Below are 23456 nucleotides of genomic sequence, written 5' to 3'. Positions count from 1 at the left end.
CTAAAGCAACGATATCAATCCTGTTTCCCTTTCCCAATGACTGGTTTGGAGGTGGACATGCCAATAACTTTTAGCAAATTGGATTTAAATTTTGGAGATTCTAATAAAGGTTTTGCTATCTAACAGAAAACAAAAGCAGCACCAGGAGAAGAGCCTTTCCTGACTTGGATGCAGTTATGAGAGAATATGATACCAAGATTTGAGGTAGATATTTTATAACTAAGTTTAGGATAAAAGTCATACACTGAAATGGCAGAGTGGAAGAATAGAAAGAGATTGGGTCCTTTCTATTTCACAAAGTGTTGACCTGACCTTGAGACAGAATTTGTCTGGATTCTTGTTAAATAATAAGTGTCCTTGTAGTTTAAGCTGTTCTCTACTAACAAACACATCATAACTGATGCAACATTTCCTTAGTCTAATCAAAATTTACCTGACAAGGGGTTGCCTAGTTTAAAAGTCCAATTATTTAGACCTCCTAAATAATGTCAGTGCCTCAAAGAGATACTAGAAAAGTGCTCATTTGTTTAATGGGATAACTTGCTATGCTCTTCCATTGGCATTATAACTGTGAATCTTGGTTTCCATTCTGGTGTGGATCAGATTATGGCTGGGTGACTCTCAGGGAAAAGAATAAAATTAAAGTACATGAAAGGAAAGAGAGGTAGGAGGAGAGCAGGCAGACAAAAAAAAAAAAAGAAGAAGAACAGCATAACAAGGTCAAAACCTTGGTAGGAACAAGAAGGTGCCAGTACAGAGCATAAAGGCCTGAGGTATTGAAGAACTTGAGAAGGTAGAATGGAACAAAGAAGAAAGAACATGAAATAGCAACATGTACAGCTTTGGTGGGTACAGAGGGTGCTGGCTGTTTATTAAAAGTCAAGTTTCAATAAGGTGACAATCTTATGACATCTTAAGATTTTTAACATATAAAGCAAACAACAGTTATTTAAATTATTTGCTATGGGTTTTGCCACTTATTAAAAATGTGGGGAGAATTTAAAATGAATAAGTACCTCATGGTGACATCAACAAGATGTCAAACAACAAGATAGAAAGCCCCAGATGCCCTTCTTCACCCAACAGAAATACTAACTCAACAACACATGGGCCAATTTCCTTTGTGACAAATTCAGAAACATATTAACAGGCTTCTACATTCCAGACAAACATGAAATGAGCCACATCAAAACTGGTAGGAAAATTTGTGGCACTCACTCACCATAGCCCATTTCACAGCATGCCACAAAGCAATTGGAAAGAAATTTCTCCCCTGAGAAAAAAGAAGACTGAAATGTATGTCTAACATTCAGACTTCAGGGGCCTGCCAAAGGATCTTGTTTCTGCCTTACCTAAATCTGAGCACTGACAGGGAATGGCACCAGGTTGGGGGCCACTGAGAAAAGAAGCAATGTTTGGACTAGCATGCATTTACTCACCAGAGTCCCTCCCCCTGGTTTAGTGGGGAATGAGCAGGAGAAAATTTCAAGCAGCCAGTTTCTCCCTGCACAAGGAAGGGGTTAGAACATATATCTAAAGTTCCAGCTTCTTTGGTGACTGCTAGCAGCACTAGTTTTTGCCTCACCTGTCCCAGAGCACTGATGAAACCCCACATATTCTAGATGCCTGGGGACCACTGAGAACAAAAGAGAGCTAAGCAGCTTGCTACTTTTCCAAAAGACCCACAATACAATAGACAAGCACCAGAAGGAATAAGAGATTACAATCTCCTGGAAAAAAAAAAAGTGTGTGGGGGGGCAACTATCTCTAACTAGGAATTTACACACACACATCCAGAAGACTCATCCATAGACAAGGTTTGATAGGTCCCCAGAATCTCTAAATGGGCTGATTGGTGAAAGCCTTTTCCTGTACAGAGCCAGTCCAAAATGATTGAATGAGATTGTTTTTTGTTTGTTTATTTTTGTATGTTGTTTTGTTTTAACATGTAGATGCCAACACAGTTACAAGACACAAGAAGAAACAGGGAGACTTGGCCCAATCAAGAATATTAAATAAATCCAGAAACTGACCCTAAATAAACAGAAGTATATGATTTATCAGAGAAAGAATTCAAAATAAACATCACAAACACTGTTCGATGAGCTCAGGAAAACCATGCATGAAAAGAATGAGAATATTAAAAAAAAGATAAAATTTTAAAAAGAACCAAACAGAAATTCTGGAAATGAAGAATACAGTAATTTAATTTAAAAAATTGTTAGATGTGTTCAATAATGAACTTGATCAAGCCAAAGAAAAAGTCAGTAAACTTGAAGACAGGTCATTTGAAGTTACCCAATCAGAAGAGCAAAAAAAATGAATAATGAAAAAGAGTAAAGAAAGCCTAAGGGAATTATAGGGCACCATCAAACAGACCAATATATGAAAATGGATGTCCCAGAGGGAGGAGAGAGAGAAAGGGGCAGAAAGCTAATTTAAAGAAATGATGGCCCCAAATTTCCCAAATCTGGGGAAGAAAATGAACATCCATATTCATGATGCCTTAAAGATTCTAAATAGGAGAACCCAAAGAAGACAACACTGAGAACCATTAAATTGTCAAAAGCCAAGGACAAAGAATTTCAAAAAGATCAAGAGAAAAGTAACTCATCATGTGCAGGAAAGCCCCCATAAGACCATCAATGGATTTCTCAGGACCAGAAAAGTCAGCATTCAAAGTATAGAAAGAAGGAAACTACCAAGAAAGAATACTATACTTGGCAAAACTGTCCTTCAAAAATAAAGATTATATAAAGACTTCCCCAGAAAAACAAAGACTGAGGGAGATCATCACCACTAGACCTGCCTTGCAAGAAATGCTAAGAGAAGTTCTTCAAGTTGAAATGAAAGAACACTAAACAACACAAAAGCATGTGAAAATATAAAACTCACTAGTAAAGGTAAATAAATAGACAAAAAATGAATAATACAATACTGTAATGGTAGTTTGTAAATCATTTTAATTCTATTATAAGTTAAAAGTATTAGGAATAAATATGACCACAAAATATGCTAATGGATACATAATGTAAAAAGATGGCAATTGTAACATCAACAACATAAAGTGTGTGTTGAAGAGGAGAAGTAAAAGTGTAGAGTTTTTGCATGCAATTGAAGTTAAGTCGTGATCAGCTTCAGATGGACTTTTATAACCATAAGCTCTTTTATGTAAGCGTCATGGTAATTACAAAGAAAATACCTAAAGAAGATACACAAAAGAACAGAAAGGAATCAAAGTATATCACTACAAAAAGAAAAATCAACAAATCAAAAAAGAAGTCATCAAGAGAGAAAAAGAGGGACAAAAACAAACACTATAAGACAAAAATAATCATATTACAAAATAGCAATAGTTAAGTCCTTCCTTATAGCAATTACTTTAAATATAAGTGGATTAAACTACCAACAAAAAGACTAGCTAATTGGATTAAGAAAAAAAACAAAACAAGATCCATCTAAAAGATGTGTACAAAAGACTCACTTTAGATTCACAGACACACATAGGCTGAAAGTGAAAGGGTGGGAAAAGATATTACATACAAATAAAATATTAACCAAGAGAGCCTTACTTATATCAGACAAAAGACTTTAAGTCAAAAACTATCACAAAAGACAAAGGACATTAAATAATGATAAAAAGGTGAACTCACCTGGAATATATAACAATTATAAATATATACACACCCAATATCAGAAACAAAAATATATGAAGCAAACATTGACAGAAATAAAAGGAGAACTAGATAGCAATGTGACAATAGGATATTTTAGTACTTCACTTTTTTTTTAAGATTTTTTTAAGATCTTAAAATTTTTTAAGATTTTTTAAGATTTTAATTTTGAGAGAGAGAGAATTCACACAAGAGGGAGAGGGAGAGAGAGAATCTCAAGCAGACTCCTCACTGAGTGCAGAGCCTCATGCAGGGCTCAGTTCCACAACCCTGAGATCATGACCTGAGCTGAAACCAAGAGTTGGATGCTTAACCGACTGAGCTACCTAGGTGCCCCAGTGCCTCACTTTCAGTAATGAATAGAACATCCATATAGAATATCAAATAATGAAACAGAAGACTTGAACAACACTATAGACCAAATACACCTAACAGACATATACAAAACACCTCAACATAGCAGAACACATATTCCTCTCAAGCACAATTTGGAACATTCTCCAGGAGAGAGCACATGTTAGACCACAAAACATGTCTTAATAAATTTGAGCTTGAAATCATACTGAGTATCTTTTCTGACCATGTGGAATAAAGCACAAGATCTAGAGGAGATATTTGCACTCCAATGTTTATTGCAGGATTATTCTCAATATTCTCAGCATTATTCTCAATAGCCAAGAGGTAGAAAACCACCTAAGTGTCCATCGATGGATGTATGGATAAGGAAAATGTAAATTATACATACATTCATTCATTCAGCAATGTTCAAGTACCTGGTAATGCCAACACAGTATGTTATAATTCCATGTGCATATACTTATATTTTTCAGATGAATGAAGAATGATGCTGTAATTAATAAACTGTAAGTGTATTTAAACATTTTACTATAATTAAATTGAAATTATAATTATTTTATTAATCAACAGAAACTAAAATATAATTTCTATTAAGTATAATAACTTCTTTTAAAGTATAACTACTATTAAATGCTTTTGGCATTCTTTGCCTTATATAAGAGTCTTTGTACTTAAAATGCTTGATAAGCCCTACTTCACATGCTTATCATTGACAAAACATTTTCATTCCATCCCTACGACACTGAGAGGCCAGACTGTTTTGTCCTTACTTCACCGAGCATCAGTGTGTAATGAGAGGGGTAAAAAAGATGATTTTAAGTTCAGGGACATTGGGTTATGGAATCCATGGGATATTTATAAGAGCAGTAGCTATCAAATGTCACCATGCATATATCTTTAGAGAGTGTGTTGAACCTTATGCCCCCTCCATCGTACTCAATTTTCTCCTTTCTCATTGTCCTCCTTTTTCTTTTTTCCTCTGTGGCTTCATAAGCTTCATTAAACCCATATTACAATATAAGATGATTTATTATTTTTTTAATATAAGATGAATTAAAGTGCTCTAAAGTGCTTTCTATTTGTTCAGGATGGAGTCAGAAAGGAAAAAAAAAACAAGATCGATATGTATAAGGGAAGTTTAAGGACACCTAAATTCATTGTACTTATATTCAATCTCTGAGCTCTATGGGCTTGTGAAGTGATGTCAAATTCCAGAAGATTGTTTACAGTATCAAAGATCTAATGAAAACGGGACATAGATATTACTGAAGCATTTTTTTCATTAAAAAATAGCTGTTCTTATTTCAAATATAATGCATCTACTTTATGAAAGTGATAGAACTTAAATTTTAAATATGGGTGAAGTAAAACAAAGAAAAATTATCATAATCTAATATTAATCATAATTGATGTTTACTGAGTATTTCTTTTGCATGCCAGGCATTGTTCTGTTACTTGGATTTCTTCACTTAGCCCTTACGGCATTCTATGAGGTCAGTACTATTTTTATCCCAGGGTTACCTTTATGGCTTAAGAGATTTAAGTGACTTAGATAAGATTATACACTAGTAGTAAGTGGTTGACACCCACTCAGTCGGCAAATATTTATTGGCTGTTTACTAGAAGTCAGACATAGAGATGTCAGTGTGTGTTATTTCTGTTAATTTTTACATTAATTTCATGTGGTTGGGATTAGTGTCCGCATTAGTTTTAGATCATTGAAATATGTTGACCAAAGTCACAGAGCTATTATTATGTATTGGAACCTGAATTGGATATCAGTTCTATCTGATTCCAGTTTCTCTCCCCCATTTCTTGAATGTGTTTGTGTGTGTGTGTGTGTTTATGTGCACATATAAAACCCATCCTAATTTTCTGTAACATAAAAAGCATTAATGTTCTCAGATATGTATTTGGATGGGGAATTTGGTACAGCATGAAGAGCTATTCTTGTACAATATATCTAGCAGTCACATGGAATTAAATATTTGAATATTGGTTGTCTTTGGATGTTCCTATAATTGTTTTCTATTCCTATGGAAACTGGATTATTCTGAGAACAGGTACTGCATCATATGCATCTCTAGTTTCCCTGTGATGCATAGTACCTGATTCAAAGTAGATGCTCTTAGTTATACTTGGTGACAAAAATGGGAGGAATTAAAAATGGAGAGCCAATTTCTACTGTGAACAAGGAAAGGAGAAAATGGAAAGATAAACAGAATTAAACTTAAAATAAAATTGAGATTTAGGAGTGTAGATAAATCTATATAATGAAGATATCAACATCCCAGTACAGAGAGTTCAGAGAAAATATATCAAGGTGGACATAACAATTATTATTTATCCAAAAAAGTAATGATTTGACAGTTGGGAAACAAGACATTATTTAGGCACTGGTTAGAGTCTGAAAGATGTTTCAGTAGGTTAGTTTGTTTGGGCCTGAGGCACCGTGGTGCAAACAGACAGTGAGGGAGGAGTCAGTTAAGATTCGGAACAAATGCAGAAGTCATGGTTGAAGTAGCAAGAGGACCACCAGGAAGGCGATGAAGAACAGAATCATAGCAGAAAGAGCATGTGGACGTATAGCATAACATGAATAATGATAGAGCAGGGGAAGATCAGACAAGCAGAATGGGGGCAAAAATTGTATTGTATGGGTTGAAATTTGTATATAAGAGTTCAAAGAAGTTTAAACCTGGCGAACAAGAGTTTTTTGCTTCCAATTTGGAAAGAAAATAGAGAGTTTAATTATAAAAATCAAAATGTGGAAGTTCGATATGTGCTATTACAGGGTTTAGCCACCCTTAGCTTGTGAATTCAGTTGGTGATGTTTAAAACATCACTAGCTTGAAAAGTAGACTGAAATGTAGGACTTCCAACACTGTATGATCTGTGACTATTGAGAAGTCAGGCCATAATATTCATTACATCCATTATTTTGCATTGAACCCACAAAGATTTCTTTAGTAAACTACTAGTTATAATGCTGATAGACCTTATAAGTAAACCAAAAAATTTTCCAATAACATGTCACAATATTTTGCAGCAAACTAATAACCCCTGAGATTTCATCTACATTCCACTTATCCGTTGGGGTCTCATTCAACTTGCTGTATCAAGTGAAAACTTCTTACACACAGAGTTCTCTTGTATTCGTAAACCTTTTTAAACATTTGAATTTCTTTATCTTTATTCTAAAATGACACCTTTAACCACAAAATAGCTGAGATTTTTTCATGATCTCTCCATCCCATTTTATTTTATTATTATTTTTTAAGATTTTATTTATTCATTTGAGAGAGAGAGAGAGAGGGAGAGAGAGCATGAGGAGGGGGGGAGGCAGAGGGAGAAGCAGACTCCCCGCTGAGCAGGAGCCCGAAGCAGGGCTCTATCCCAGGACCCTGGGATCATGACCTGAGCCAAAGGCAGATGCTTAACCAACTGAGCCACCCAGGCGCCCCTCTCCATCCCATTTTAAATTCTGTAGTATCAGTCTAGATGTAACAATGACTCAGATTTGACCAATGACCATAAACTTCATAAATACTTTGTTTTTTTTTTTTTTATGGGTGGTATTTGCACCAGTATCTCTAATAATAATAATAACAGCAGCAACAACAAGGAAGAGTTTGAGATGACAGGATCTTTAGAGCTTCATTACTCAAAGTCTAGTTCATAGACCAGCAGCAGTCATGACTTAATTCAGAAATTTCAAGAATTTTTTCAAAATGTATAAAATGGTTTAAAGAAGAGTTTATGCATGAATTTAAAGGGAATCCATTTAAGCGAACTAAAATGAATTTAACATGTACAATATGGTTTACAGAGATGAGTTAGGGAAATTATATTATTTTTTCCTGAATTGATCTATCCTGGCATGTGCAGGGGAAATATTGAGGGAATGACATCAGAACATTTTTCACTATCACCCATCATAATGACTGGCATATATTAGTTACTATATGAATTTCCACTTAATATAAATGGATACACAAATACTTGAAAATGGATTAAAATAATTCAAGCCACAGTACATGATTTTGTATTTTGCACAAAATGAATGATCATATGGCAAAACATGTGTAAGTTATTTTTGCAAAGTGGAATATTATCTTTAATAAATATGTGTTGAAATAATGAATTAATGATTAAGAACTCACTCAAAAACTTAAGTGTGGCTCAGTCTTCTGAATGCTACTACCCAGGGAAACAGTTCAAAGACTTCCTTTCTAGTTCATTTCTAGCCAACAAGACCAAGGCCCATACTGCATATTGGCCTCTGTATCTTTCCCTGATTCAGAACCAGTCAACCCCTTCAAATCCCAACCTGTGTCTGGAATGGCAGAGAATTTGCTGGAGTTCTATACAAAACCTGTATTGGGGGCTGTGAGAAGTCAGTGAGAAAAATCAGGTAATTTAATATTTTCATGATTAGCCCAGGTAATTGCTACTTCCCATAACTACTATACTCCTGGGCTCTTTCCCATGCCACCTCCAGACTATAATGTCACTCAGAGATGTGGTATGAGTAAGCACTGAGAAAAAGACACAATTTAGTTGAAAAACAGTCCCATCAATGTTCTACTTACAGTAGCATCTATACACATTTTAGTAACTAAGCAAAAGTCTATGAAAATTATAAATAGCACTCACTTATAATAATAGGCATAGACTTACATATTCTATTGAGTACTTTTTAATCTTTGGCCATCAGAATTTTCATTTTTTTCATTTTTTAAAGTTACTGTAACAAAATTAAACATGTGGAGAGAAAAATACTCTCTTTTAAGAAGAGAAGCAAGAACAAAGTATCCATATGAAATTATACAGTGGATCATTCTCTCTTTTTTAATAGAGAACAGAATTAAAGAAACACCCCCTTTAACAACTAAAAGTGTTGAGGTTGTTGATTTATCATTCAGAACAAGGCACTTACATTTTTTAAGTAAAGGAAGCAAGAATCTGTACCAACAAATGTCTGCTTCATGTCTTTTCAAATTAGAAATGTATGAACCTAATATAATAGGTTCAGTTATTATAAAGTATTATTTGACCAAAAAAAAAAAGAAAGGAAAAGAAGAAAATGCAATAAACTCAGCCATTAAAGGAAAGAGATTGCCAAGACTTGCAAAATTCTGAGATAAGACATCATGGGCTTATTTTGACAAGGCGTCCCTTTAATAAATGCTGTATCATCCTAGGTGACTCTATCTTCAATCATATATTTTTTTTGTTTGTTGTTGCTCTAAATTTAACTACACCACAACATATTTCTTGATGGATATTCCTTAAGCACATCAAATTTAACATTTTCAAAATGAAACTCATAAGCTTCTCACCTTCACCCTGCTCCTCCCACTGTGATTACTTTCTCCATCTTTGTTAATTGTCCACCATCTTCCACAGAACAGATGTGTCCTAACCCGTTTTCTGAAACATATTTTTTGTGTATCAAATTATTTCTTTTTTTTTAAATTTCAAAGATCCATACTGACAGAAACATTTAGTTTCAGCATATAATTAAAAACTTAACAATACTAATAGTTGTTCCAAAGAGCATCCTTTCTTTGTCAATGTGCAACTATTTACATTAATTTGCATGTAATTCACTTTCATATCCATTCACTGGGGTATGAATATTACTTAGTCAAATGGACAATTAATTAATACAATCTTTACATATTCACTTATTAAAATGCACCACACAATTCCTATTTTCTTGGGAGTTTTCACTGAATCCATGGGATGTGAGTTTTGAACAGCTGCGGCCTTTTATGCCATTGCTCTTGTCTAGAGGAGCCAGGTGGACATTTTTTTTTTTTTCCTCTTGCATTGAGTCAAAATAAAAAATCACTTTCTCTGACATGCTGTCTAAAAGGATGTCATCTTACCTTACCCAGTGGGAGCTCTAAAATTAGGAAATGTTTATTGATCACTGATTACAGGTCAGGTTTTAGCTATCCCGTAAAGATTAGAATCTCCAGTGAAATTTTAATTAATTAATTTATTTATTTTTTAAAGATTTTTATTTATTTGACAGAGAGAGACAGTAAGAGAGGGAACACAAGCAGGGGGGAGCAGTAGAGGGAGAGGGAGAAGCAGACTACCCACTGAGCAGGGAGCCCTATATGGGGCTCGATCCCAGGACCCAGGGATCATGACCTGAGCCGAAGGCAGATGCTTAATGACTGAGCCACCCAGGCGCCCCTAATTTGTTTTTTTAAAGATTTTATTTATTTATTTATTTGAGAGAGCACAAGTGGGGGGGGGAAGGGCAGAGGGAGAGGGAGAAGCAGACTCCCCGCTGAGTAGGGAGTCCAATGGGGGCTCGATCCCAGGACCCCAACATCATTACCTGAGCCCAAGACAGATGCTTCACTGACTGAACCACCCAGGCACCCATCCAGTGAAATTTTAAAAATATCCAGTGCTAGAAGTCTTTGTTTTTGGATGACAGAGATAACTGCGGGAGAGTTTTATTAAGCTGATTCACTCTGTTGAAAACCATATAATTTTTAGTGGACGTCTATTGTGCATTTATGTTGTAAGCTCTGTGCCAAGTACTTTTATGTTCATTAAAACAATCTTATGAGATAGATACAAGTATCCCAATCTTATACATGTCAAAACTGAAGCAGAGAGATAAGTAACTTGCCAAAGGTTAAAAGAAATTGAAACTGGGATTTGAATTGGGTTTTTTTTAATACCAAAATGTGTTACCTTTACCTCCATAGCATCTATTTTTGTTTGAAGAGAAAAATTTCAATACAAGTAGATTGATGATTTAAAAACTAGGCTACTTTCTTTCAGAAAACAATATTTTTATATTGCGCCAGACTCTTAGCAGTGATTTGGAGAACTGAATGTCTTATGATCCAAGAAAAGTGAGATACATTTTACATAGCCAAGTGGGAAACAAAGATACATTTTTTAATATTAATAAATCTGTTTTTTTAAAGGGTTATTATACAATATTATCAAACTTCACGTGAATGTCAGAACCCAGGACAAACCTAAAATTAGTAATACTTGGGAAAGATGCAAACAGTCCCTCTTTCCGCTTCTTTACTCAGTTATTACAAATACATTCAGTGGTGGCAAGTGAAATATGGTTTTAAATTATTTAGTAAAGCATGTAGTAATAAATAGCAGATCTACTTATGGTCATTAAATAAAAATTACTATAATTTACAAATCAGTATGCTTTGTAGCAGAGAGTGGACTTTTTATAATTATAATGTACCTATGTCACAACAGAAAGGTTTTCCTTCAGTCTCTATCTCAGGTGAAAACACATTTAAAGTGGTCCATCCTCTTATCCAAAAGGCCATTCTATTGTTTTCAGTCTTCACTGAAGACACTTTCAGACACAAACTCTTCCAGGGATTTATGTGAGCAAAATGATGTAAATAGTGCCAAAGTATAAGTAGGTACTATGATTTTGAATCCTTTCTCTTAATTTTCTCTTCCATTTTCAAATAGCCAATATACATATAAAAATGTGTTAAATTTGACCCAATAGAATACCTAACATGAGAAAAGACTGACAGTACCAAGTGTTGGCAAAAATGTAAAGAAACTGAGACACTCACACCTGCTGGTAGGAGTAAAAACAGGTACCGCAATAACCATTTTGGAGAACTCTTTGACAGTTATGTAGTAATGGTGGTCAAATGCATACTCTATGATTAAAATTTCACTCTTAGATATGTAACTGACAGAAACCCATACATATGTCTGTCAAAATGCATATACAAGAATGTTCATAGAAGCCTTGTTTACAATAGTCCTGAATTAGAACCAACCAAAATGTCCATCAGTAGTAGAGTAGATAAATAACAGTCTAATTGTGGATTGGAATACTATACAGTAATGAAAATTATGTAACTACAGTTACCTATATAATATGAATAAACTTGAAAAACATAACAGTGAAGGTCAGGCAAAATATAACACATACATCTTGATTCCATTTAAATAAAGTTAAAAACAGGTAAAATTAGTCTGTGGTGTTACAAATAAGGATACAGATTGTTTTGGTTGCAGGAGCATACTGGTGTAGAGGAAATGTGAATAGAGTAGGGATTTTGGCCACATTCTTTTTCTTGGTCTGGGTAGTAGTTACAGGGGCAGGTACACTTTGTCTAGTGATAAATTTATGGTTTTGTTCATTTGTACATATTTCTACATGTGTGATACTTCAATAAAACATATATTAAAAGCAACAACAAAAACAGAAGCAAAAACAAAACCCATTAACATCAAGAGATAATTATGCAAATTGACCTTTTACAAATAAATGCATTGGAAATATCTGCTCTCACTTTGTGGCATGCATTTTTATGCACTTTTGATGCACCTTAACTTTAGGGTGGGTTAGCTGATCAAAATTTTCCTTTATGTTCAATATTTTTAAAGGACTCTTTTCAAGAAATGTTTAAAGGAAATCTTTTCAATAAATGCTTATCTGTCCCAGGGTCATAATGATGGGAGATTTGTCAATCTTCACTGAAAAATTTTGAGATTTTGCTTAAGATTACATTGAATCTCTACAAGTTTAGAGAAAATTGATATTCTTATAATAGTTATTCTTCTATGAATATGGCCTTATCCCTCCATTTATTTTTCAGTTGTTCTCATGATACTTTGTATTTTCTTTTTTTTAAAGATTTTTTATTTATTTATTTGTCAGAGGGAGAGAGAGAGTGAGAGAGAGAGAGGCAGGCAGAGGGAGATGCAGGTTCCCTGCTGAGCAATGAGCCCGATGTGGGACTCCATCCCAGGACCCTGGGATCATGACCTGAGCAAAGGCAGACACTTAACCGACTGAGCCACCCAGGCATCCCTATTTTATAATTTTCTGTGTAGAAGTTGTATGCATCTCTCACCAAATCTTTCCTAGATATTCAGTATTTTTATGTTATTATGAATGTCATCTTTTTAAATTGCATTTTTCTAGTTGTGGGTGGTTTATAGAAACAAAATTGATTTCTCTCTATATTATACCTTTTATATATTGATTTAGTATATTTTATGTATTACTTCATATCCAAGTGTGATAAATTCATTTAGTAAGATTAATAGTTTATCTGCTGATTCTTCTACACTTTTACTTGCAAAATTATGCCCTCTGTGGATAATAGTAGGTTTTATCGCATCATTTCTAAACTTTATGCATTTTATTTCTTTTTATTACTTTATTGTACTACTCTAGCACAGTGCTGAATTAATATGGCCATTGGGAGGAATCATTTACTTATTCCTGATCTTCAGGGGAAAGATGATGAGAATTAGCAAATTTTGTCATTGTTGTTGACAGTATTTTTCAGATTGAGGAAGAGCCCTTCTACTCCTACAGTGCTAAGAATTTATTAGTGGGTGCTGAATTATAACAAATTGTTTTCCTGCATTTATTGAAAGATCATATAAATCTTGTACATTTTTTCTGTTAATATTGTGAATTACATTGAGTGACTTTCCACATTAAGCCAAATTTATATTCCAGAAGAAATACCCTAATTGGTAGCAATGTATTATTCTTATTACATATATCACTAGATTTGTCTTGCTGATGTTTTGTTAAAATTTATTTTCAAAAGAGTTCATGAGCTTATGACTTTCTTTCCTTGAAATATCTTTTCCAGGTCTTTAATACCAAGATTTTTATTGGCCTCATAAAAAATTGGGAAGTGTGCTCTTTGCTTCAATTTTGAAAAATTTAATTTATACCTTTAATGTTTAGAAGAATTCATCAGTAAAGTAGGGATTTGGAGTTTTCCTTATGAAAAAGTTCTTTTTTTCCAATTATAGATTCAATTTTTCAAATTGTTATGTCACCTCAGATTTCCTATTTCTTCTTGTGTCAATTGTGATGAACTATATTTTTAGAGAAATTGTCTAATTCATCTAAATTTTGAAATTTAATGACATTTTTCTTATATTCTCTATACTTTAATGCACATAAGATTTATAATAAAGTTACATTTTTTAAATTCTGATTTTGATATTTCTGACTTCTTTGTTTTTCTGTTCACCTTGTTATGAAGTTAATCATTTTACTAGTTTTCAAATTTTGGTTTTTTGGTTCTACTTCTTGTATATTTATTCTATAGTTGATTATTTCAGTTCTTTATATTTTTCTACCGTCTTTGGTTTTAGTTTTCTGTTATTCTTTTACCATTTTGAAATGGATACCTACATCATCAACTTCCAGCTTTTGTTTTCTAATAGATTCACTTACGACTATTAATATACATTTAAGCATAACTTTAGCTTTTCCATTCCATGGATTTTGATAGTTTGTACTTTATTATTCGGTTCAAAATATTTTAATTTTTATTTTCTTTTAACTATGTCTCATGAGTTATGTAGAAGTGCATTATCTGAAATTCAAACATCTATGGGGTTTTTTTCAACTTCTTTATTGTTGAATGTTAGCTTAATTTTACTAAGTTCAAATAAGATATTTATTATGATTTTCATCTTTTGAATTGTGTTGAGACTTACTTTATAGCCCCATGGTAAATTTTGGTTCAAATACAATACATACTCTAAAATAATGTATATTCTTCAGTTTTGGGATACAGTGTTCCAGATAGATTGAGATTGAGATTGAAATTTATAGATATAGTAAGTCAAGTTTGTTATTTAAATGAATCTGAAGTGGATTTTGTTGTGTTTATTCTACCAGTTACTTAGAAAGATATTTTATAATGTCCCTCTGTGAGTCCCACTTTGGCTGTATTATCTTAGCTTTATATATATCTTTGAGGCTATGATATTGGACTTGTTATACCTTCCTGGTGGATTGATACTTTCATTATTATAAAATTTCCCTCCTTTTATCAAGTAATTCTTCTTGTCTTAAAATCTAGTTAGTTCAAAATTAATTTAGCTACATCATCATTCTTTAAATAAATGCAAGGTAAATCTCCCCACCATTGCATTTTTAGTTTTGTTGCTTCCCTTTATTAAAAGTGTGCTCCTTATAATGAGCATATAGTTGAGTTTTCTTTTTATCCTGTCTAATAATCCTTGACTTTTAATTAGAGTTTCAGATACCTTTATATTTAGTGTAATTACTGGTATATTTGGGTTTAAATCTATTATCCTACTCTTTGTTTTTTCCTTTTCCCATGTGTTCAATTTTTCTTGACTTTTGCCTTTAAAAAAGTATTTTTCTCCCCTTTAGCTTGTTAGTTATATATTCACTTGTTATTCTTTTATTTATTTATTTATTTATTTATTTATTTATTTATGGGGGGGAAGGGACAAAGGGAGAGGAAGAGAGAGACTCTTAAGCAGCCTCCATGCCAACACAGGGCTCAATCTCACAATCCTGAGATCATGATCTGAGCCAAAATAAAGATTCAGATGCTTAGCCAACTGAGCCACTCAGGCACCCTTATTTTTCTTTTAGAGATTCCCCTGAAGATGACAACTCTGTCATGATAATACATTTTAATATAAATTAGTATATTTAACACTTATTAAATACTGCAATAAACTTGGAACACTGACCTAACTTCATTTAGCCCTGCTTCCTTTTTTCCAGTTGTTATTAAAACCTCACAAAACATGATGATGATGATGATGATGATGATATGATGTTTATCATTATTTTATATAGTCAATGATAATTGATGTTTATTCACATACTTATCATTTCCATTATTTTTAATTACTTTCTATGTTTTTTACCTACACCCGAGATGATTTTCTTTCTGTCTAACTCCCTTTATTTTTTCCTTTGGTTTGGGAATGTAGTTCTTTCAGCTTTTGTTTTTCTAAAAACAACTTTCTTTCACCTTTATTTATCAAGTATATTTTCACTGAATATACCATTTTAGATTTTTGTTACTTTCAACATGTCAATGACACCATTTTATTGTCCTTTAGCTTCTTTTTTTTTTTTTAAAGATTTTTTTTTATTGTCCTTTAGCTTCTTATTTATTTTCTTTTGAGAATTTAGCTGTCAATGTCATTATAATGCACTGATAATGAAGCATTTTTCCCTTGAATTAAGATTTTTCCCTTTGTAACTGGTTTTCAGCAGTTTTGCTATAATATAACTTGGTGTAGTTTTATATTTCCCCTGGTTGAGCTTTGTAGCATTTCTGATATCTGCGGATAGATGTCTTTAGTCTTTTCTTTTCTGGTAAAATATAATGTACCTAAAATGGATTTTTGAACTTAAGTGCAGGACTACATTTATTCCCATGATAGCTCATATTAAGTTTCCCTCATTGCTCCACCCTGACAAGAACTTTGAGTCATGTGGAATCCAAAATATTGTCTCTCTAAGCTTTGTGCCATCTTCAAATTTAACAAATATGCCCTTTCATTACATCTTTTAAGTAACTGCTAAAAAGTTTGAAGAATAAGATAATATATTGATTAATTACTAATTTTAATCTGGAATGAGATTTCCAGTGATGTGTCCCAGGACTCTACCTTTGGCTTTTAGTTTTTCTTTCTTTCTTTTTCTTTAAAGATTGATTTATTTATTTTAGAGCAAAAAAGAGAGAGGCAGAGGGAGAGGGAGAGAGTCCCAAGCTGACTCCCTGCCAAGTGGGGAGCCTGACATTGAGTTCAAACTCATGACCCTGAGATCATGACCTGAGATGAAATCAAGTGTCGGACCCTTAACCAACTGAGCTACCCAGGCACCCCAGGTTTTAGTTTTTAAAGTTTTTTTAAAAAAAATTGGATAATATCTTTTCCTGGCTACTGTCTTTTTAAATACTTTATTCTATGTTTCTTCTCACATATTGAGAACCCAATCACATGTATTTTAGAATTTGCACCATGGATTACTCATATTCTTTTCTGCATTTTAATTTTTCTCTATTTTTTAGTTTAAATATTTTTCTATTAGTTTTAGTTTGGATAGTCCTATTAGATAGTTCTGTCTATCTAATATTCTGTTAAAGCCATTATCATGTTTCCAGTTAACACATTTTTAAGTTCTGCAGTTTCCCTTTGAATATTTTCCCAATTCTTTATTAACATTCTACACGATATCATGTAATTTTTGAACTTATTATTTAAATTCTATTAAAATTTCTCAAAACTTTATTATTTTTTATTTTTCTATAGACTTTGGTCATATGATATTGACTTCTTATATGCCTGATGATTTTTTTTTATTGGACAAGTAACATTTCATATGAAAACTGTAAAACTTATTTGATGTTATAGATGATGTTATCTTCTCCTATAGAGAATTTGCTTTTGTTTTGGCAGCTGTTAGTGTTGGAACAGAAAACTTCTATCCAGTTAGTAAATGAAGATGTTAGAAGCTAGGCATCATTCTTGAGGAGAGCTTGTTTCCTTCAGGTTCGTCCTTACTAGAGTTTGCTCTTTGGGGTTGTGGCTGAAAGCCAGAGTTGTTTACCTAGTTGGCAGACTTTGAGCTCCAATGTTGCCCTCTGTTCAGTAAGACTACTCAAGTTCCTGCTCAGATTCTCATATTATTGGCTGGTGCTGTTTCTTCTGTACTTAGCTGGTGCTTGCAAATTGCCAAAAGCTTTGAGAAGAAAAGAAGTGCTGAATGTCAGGTGAACATCCTCTTTTTTTTCTCCAGGATATTGTCACTTCAACTCATTGCAAAGGTACTGTTCCAAGGTCTTAAAGAGATTCTGGTTGTTTTAGATGCGAGGTTTGGTCTGCAGCAAGGTTATCTGCCACTACCATAAATGGAAATTATTTTGTAATAGTAAAACCAATGTTTCCTTCAGTATTATAGTTAGTACTTCAGGGGAAAATTGACACTTCTTGGATATTTGCCATCCAAGAATATGTGGCTAAAATTTCACAATTCTCTAGGTATGACTTAGGTCCTTCCCTTCTTACTCTAGTTGTTATCCTTGGTTGATCTTATTTACTCAGTTGGCTTTCATTGCTATCTCTCTTGTGATTAATCCCAAATATTTACCTATAATTGAAATACATCTCCTGAAATATAGACCCTTACATCCAAATGCAAAATGGATATTGACAGTGGGATAGATAACAAATGTTTCCAACTCACATATGAAAAAGGGAATTCCTTGTCCTTTACCTCTACTTCCAGATGAATCCCCCTTATTTTCCTTTATTCCATAGCTCAGGGAGCAACATGATTTTCTCCCCACCTATCAAGCAAAATACTTGCTTATTATCCTCAGTTTTTCTCACTCCCTTGTCTTCATATCTAATCCCTCACCAAGGCCTTATATTTCAACCTCATTATTATTTCTTGAATTCATTAAGTTTTCCCCCATTCTTTCATTGCCAACTTATTTCCTCAGAATTCTAAAACAGTCTCAAAATTGGTCCCCCTGCTTCCAGTTTCAGGGCATGTATAATTTCTACATTCTCTCTAAGTCATCTTTGAGAAGGATGGGATCTGGTCATCCCCTTGCTTAAAATCCTTCATTGATTCTCCATAATCTGCAGGACAATGCCCAAATGCTTTAACAAGATTTATATACATTTCATGATCCATGAGTTGAATGTGAAGTAAAGATGCAAAAACTAGAAGATAAAAATATTCTAGTTAGAAATTCTAATATGAAAAACAAAGGAGAGCCAAGAACTAGAGTTATAACTTTGGGAATTGGTCTCCTAGAAATGAGAATTAAACTTGTGAGAGTAAATAATAACAAAGTGGAAAGAATATGGGAGAAAAAGACAAGAGGGTTGAAGATATGTATGATGTACAAGAAGGAAAATATTTCTACAAAGAAGACCCAAGGGAAAGTTCACTGTAGGCATTAAGATAAATATAAATCAAACATCCTGGAAAGGATAGGTCACTTGTGTGTTAAGTAGTGCAAAGGGACCAAAGATAAGGTTTTACTTTATGTTCCTGAACAGCTCTGAGGATGGGGTAGAGATCCAGATGCAATTCTGAGAGCCTGCACTGGGGATAGGAACTTGTAGTGATTTACCTGTGAAAAGTAATAAGACATGGATAACCATGAAGTTGATATATCCCCCCAGAGAAATTCCAGTGAAGCCAAGTTAGAGCTACCAAATATAGTCATTAATAAAACTGCAGATGCTAAGACCATGTTGTCTTCCACCCTCCTCACCTTCCTATAGGTCCGCCACAAAAGCTTAGCAATACCTCTTAATAGCAACACTGTTTTGGTCTCTGGCAGCTCCCACACAAAGTCTTGGTGTCAATCTGTGGTTGAGCCTCACCCTGAAAGAAATAATACCATTAACAGACAGCAGAAAAGTCAAACCTAGTTTTTCCCACTTTTCTCACTGTATTTTTACCTCTCTGAAGAATTTCTTTTGGACTTGATTCCTGTAAATTATTAGCTCCCTTGTCTTTCTGTTTTTTAACGTTCTTCTATGTACAGTTCCTTCCTGCACATCTGTGTTTGTGATGATACTGTCTTTCTAAATCTCTTCCCAGTCAAATTATTAACTGTGGTTTCTTAATTATTCCTCACATTACCTCCCTGGTATCAACACCACAGTGACATCATTAGTCTCCATGAGAATTCCCCTGCCTGCATTAACATAATGAGCAGGTGCCAGTGAAAACATATTTATCAAATTATAGACTTTCATATTTTCTTGAGGAAATGAAAACATTTTAAACATATTGTTATATATGCATATATAGTAATTTTTTTTAAGTTTGCTCTCTATTAATATTAGATAACCTTTTGGGTGGTACATTTCACACACACTGCCTCTTGGCAGTATCCCCTCTGTCAGACTTGTAGAAAAAGAAGTGGCACATTTGCTTACTGTTCTTCTGAGCACAGACGGAGAGATTTATAGATGGAGAGATTTATCACAGACGGAGAGATTTATAGACAGAGGGATTTGTAGACAATGTTGCCAAGGTGTGGAGGTAGAGAATGGGAGATTGAGCCAGGTATATTGTTATACTGGCCCCAGGAAGAGAAGAAGGCAACACTAACAGTAGGAAGATGGGCCAATACCAGAGTTGTGAAGTGCACTGAAGGTGAGAAAAAGGAAAATACTTCAGGATTTCATGCAATTTGTTTTACCCTTTTAGGACTAGCCCAGTAATCAACTTCCCTGCTTCTTAAGTTTGTAGTCTCTAATGATTCTAGATGACCCTATTCCACGACCTGCTTTCATGATACATTTCTTACAGAAGTTAAATATAGTCTATCTTCTATGTGTTTTCAATTCCTTTTATTGTTGTTGTTTTCATTTAGAAAAATGGTTTTATTTCAGCTAACTCATTTATTTACATGTAGTTTAAAAGATATTGGCCATTTTATCTTTTCTTAGAAATTGTTTTTAGTCTAGAAAAATCCTAATTGAAATAAATATATTTATATCTACATTATAATGAATTTTGCAGATCAGGGACAGAACATTTGACTGCATAAAGAATTTTGCAGATAATTTAATGTTTAAAACAACCCTGAAGTAACAGGGTAAGCAGTTTCAAAGGCTCTCACTGACACTTTGTGGCAAAGGGTGGAACTACATTATTTTATTTTATTTTTTTTTTAAAGATTTTATTTATTTATTTGACAGAGAGAGAGCGAGAGAGGGAACACAAGCAGGGGGAGTGGGAGAGGGAGAAGCAGGCTTCCCGCGGAGCAGGGAGCCCGATGGGGGGCTCGATCTCAGGACCCTGGGATCATGACCTGAGCTGAAGGCAGACGCTTAACGACTGAGCCACCCAGGCGCCCCCTACATTATTTTTTTTTAAGTTTTCTGACATGTTTACCATTTTATACATATGTAATATAATCAAGGAATTATCATTTTATCTACCCATATACATATATATGTAAATAAATAAACAACCAATAAATTAACAATATTTTATTAAGATATTATCTAAATTATAATATCACAACATACTAATAAATAATACTTTGGTTTTGCAAATAATAAAAATTGTATATAAAATCATGTGGTTGTTGTCTTAAAAACTGCCATTAATACATTAGAAGTACAATATTTGTGAATAATTGCATTTCACTATTTAGCTATTCATTTAAAAAACTTATGAAACGAGTAATTAAGATTGTCCCCTGGCATTTTCAATCTGTGTTTAAGATTTTTGGGGCACGTAGGTGGCTCAGTTGGTTAAATGTCTGACTCTTGATCTCAGCTCTGGTCTTGATCTCAGGATCACAGGGTCATGAGTTCAAGACCCACATTTTAAAAAAAAAGATTTTTGAGGGACATCATTATGGTTCAAAAATTTATTTTCCATTTTATGGCCCTTTTTATCATGGACATTTTTTAAATTATGGTAAAATATACATAACTTAAAATTTACCATTTTAACCATTTTTAAGTATATAGTTCAGTGGTGTTGAGTATTTCACATTGTTGTGCAACCATCACCTTAATCTCCAGAAATTTTCTGTCCTGCAAAACTGAAACTCTGTTCCCCTTAAAAAGAGCACCTTATTCTCCCCTCTACCCAGCTTCTGGCAACCACCATTCTACTCTCTGTCTCAATGAATTTGACTACTCTAAATACTTCATATTAAGTGGAAGCATACAATTACTAGCCTTTTGGGTCTGACTAAATTCAGTTAGCATAATGTTTATACCTTATTTTAGTGTTACAAAAATTAAATAAATTTGAAAATGCTTAAAATGTTGCTATATGGTGCTCGCTTCGGCAGCACATATACTAAAATGTTGCTATATGTAGTACAGATCTTTTCAAGGTGCTCAGTAACTAATTAATATCAGGCACAGTCATCTCTTAATATCAAATACCAACTGTTGATATTTCAAGGCCCAAGTGTTTGTAAGAGATACAATCTCACTTACATGGCTTACTTATTCTTAATCAGGTCATACCACCAACAGATGAACAGTATGTCACTTTGGTTTAAATTTTTTCAAGTGTAAGTATTGATTTCTCCCTCAAATCAAGGTGTGTATATCTTTTTGAGTTAGTGTTTTCACTTTATGTGGATAAATACCCAATAGTGTAATTTTATTGGATCATATGGTATTTCTATTTTTAGTTTTTTGAGGAACCTCCATACTTTTTAAAATTGTGGCTGTACCAAATTACATTTTACCAACAGTGCATGAGAGTTCCTTTTTCTCTGCATCCTCGCCAATACTTGTTTTTTCTTTGTTTTTTGTTTTCTTTTTTTTTTTTTACTTTTTAAGTTTTTACTTTAATTCCAGTTAGTTTACATATAGTGTTATTTTAGTTTCAAGTGTGCAATATAGTGATTTAATACTTCCGTACATCACCTGGTGCTCATCACAAGTGCACTCCTTAATCCCCATCATCTATTTCACCCATGCCTCACTGCCCCCGCTCTCCTCTGTTCTCTATAATTAAGAATCTGTTTCTTGATTTGTCTCTTTTTTCCCCCTTTGCTCATTTGTTTTGTGTCTTTCTCTGACTGACTTATTTCACTTAGCATTATATACTCTAGTTCCATCCACGTCATTGCAAATGGCAAGATTTAATTCTTTTTATGCTGAATAATATTTCATTTTATATATGTACCACATCTTCTTTATTCATTCATTAATCAGTGGACACTTGGGCTGCTTCTGTAGTTTGGGTATTGTAAATAAGGCTGCTATAAACATAGGGTGCATATATCCCTTTGAATTAGTGTTTTTGTATTCTTTGGGTAAATATCCAGTAGTGTGATTGCTAGATAATAGGGTACTTTTATTTTTAAGTTTTTGATGGGGCGCGAGGGTGGCTCAGTTAAGTGTCTGCCTTTGGCTTAGGTCATGATTTCAGGGTCATGGGATCTAGCCCCACCTCAGGCTCCCTGCTTCGCAGGGATTCTGCTTCTTCCTCTGCCTGCCACTCCCCCTGCTTGTGAGTGCTCTCTCGCTCTCTCTCTCTCTCTGTCAAATAAATAAATAAAATATTAAAAAAAAAAACTTTTTGAGGAAACTCCGTGTGATTTTCCACAATGGTTGCACCAGTTTGCATTTGCACCAACAGTGGGAATGCCCAAATGATCCTTTTCTCCACATTCTCACCAATACCTGTTGTTTCTTGTGTTGTTGATTTTAACCATTCTGACAGGTGTGAGGTGATACCTCATTGTAGTTTTGATTTGCATTTCCCTGAAGGTAAATGATGATGAACATCTTTTCATGTGTCTGTTGGCCATCTGTATGTCTTCTTTGGAGAAATATCTGTTCATGTCTTCTGTCCATTTATTAATTGGATTATCTGGTTTTTGGGTATTGAGTTTTATAAGTTCTTTATAAATTTTAGATACAAACCGTTTGTTAGATATTCATCTGCATATACCTTCTCCTATTCTGTAAGTTGTCTTTTAGTTTTGTTGATTGTTTCCTTCACTTTGCAGAAGCTTTTGATTTTGATATAGTCCCAATAGTTTATTTTTGCTTTTGTTTCCCTTGCCTCAGGAGACCTATCTAAAAAAAAGTTGCTTCAGTCAATGTCCAAGAAGTTACTGC

General features: G+C 33.7%; 1 protein-coding gene across 3 annotated transcripts in view; it reads left to right on the top strand.

The window, feature by feature from the left end:
* Positions 1-23456, top strand: part of HCRTR2 (hypocretin receptor 2) — a 108650-nt gene that overhangs the window by 36410 nt on the left and 48784 nt on the right. Inside the window, exons 2-3 of one of the 3 annotated variants that reach the window (XM_078055220.1) lie at positions 4505-4537; positions 5472-5524. The exons of 1 other annotated variant lie outside the window; for it this stretch is intronic. The gene's annotated coding sequence lies outside the window, so the exon portion shown is untranslated. The remainder of the gene's footprint in view (positions 1-4504; positions 4538-5471; positions 5525-23456) is intronic. One more of the 3 variants, XM_078055221.1, reaches the window with a different exon arrangement.

Source organism: Halichoerus grypus, chromosome 9 (genome assembly GCF_964656455.1).
Source record: "Halichoerus grypus chromosome 9, mHalGry1.hap1.1, whole genome shotgun sequence".
Taxonomy (NCBI): domain Eukaryota; kingdom Metazoa; phylum Chordata; class Mammalia; order Carnivora; family Phocidae; genus Halichoerus; species Halichoerus grypus.
This window is presented reverse-complemented; position numbering and strand designations above follow the sequence as displayed.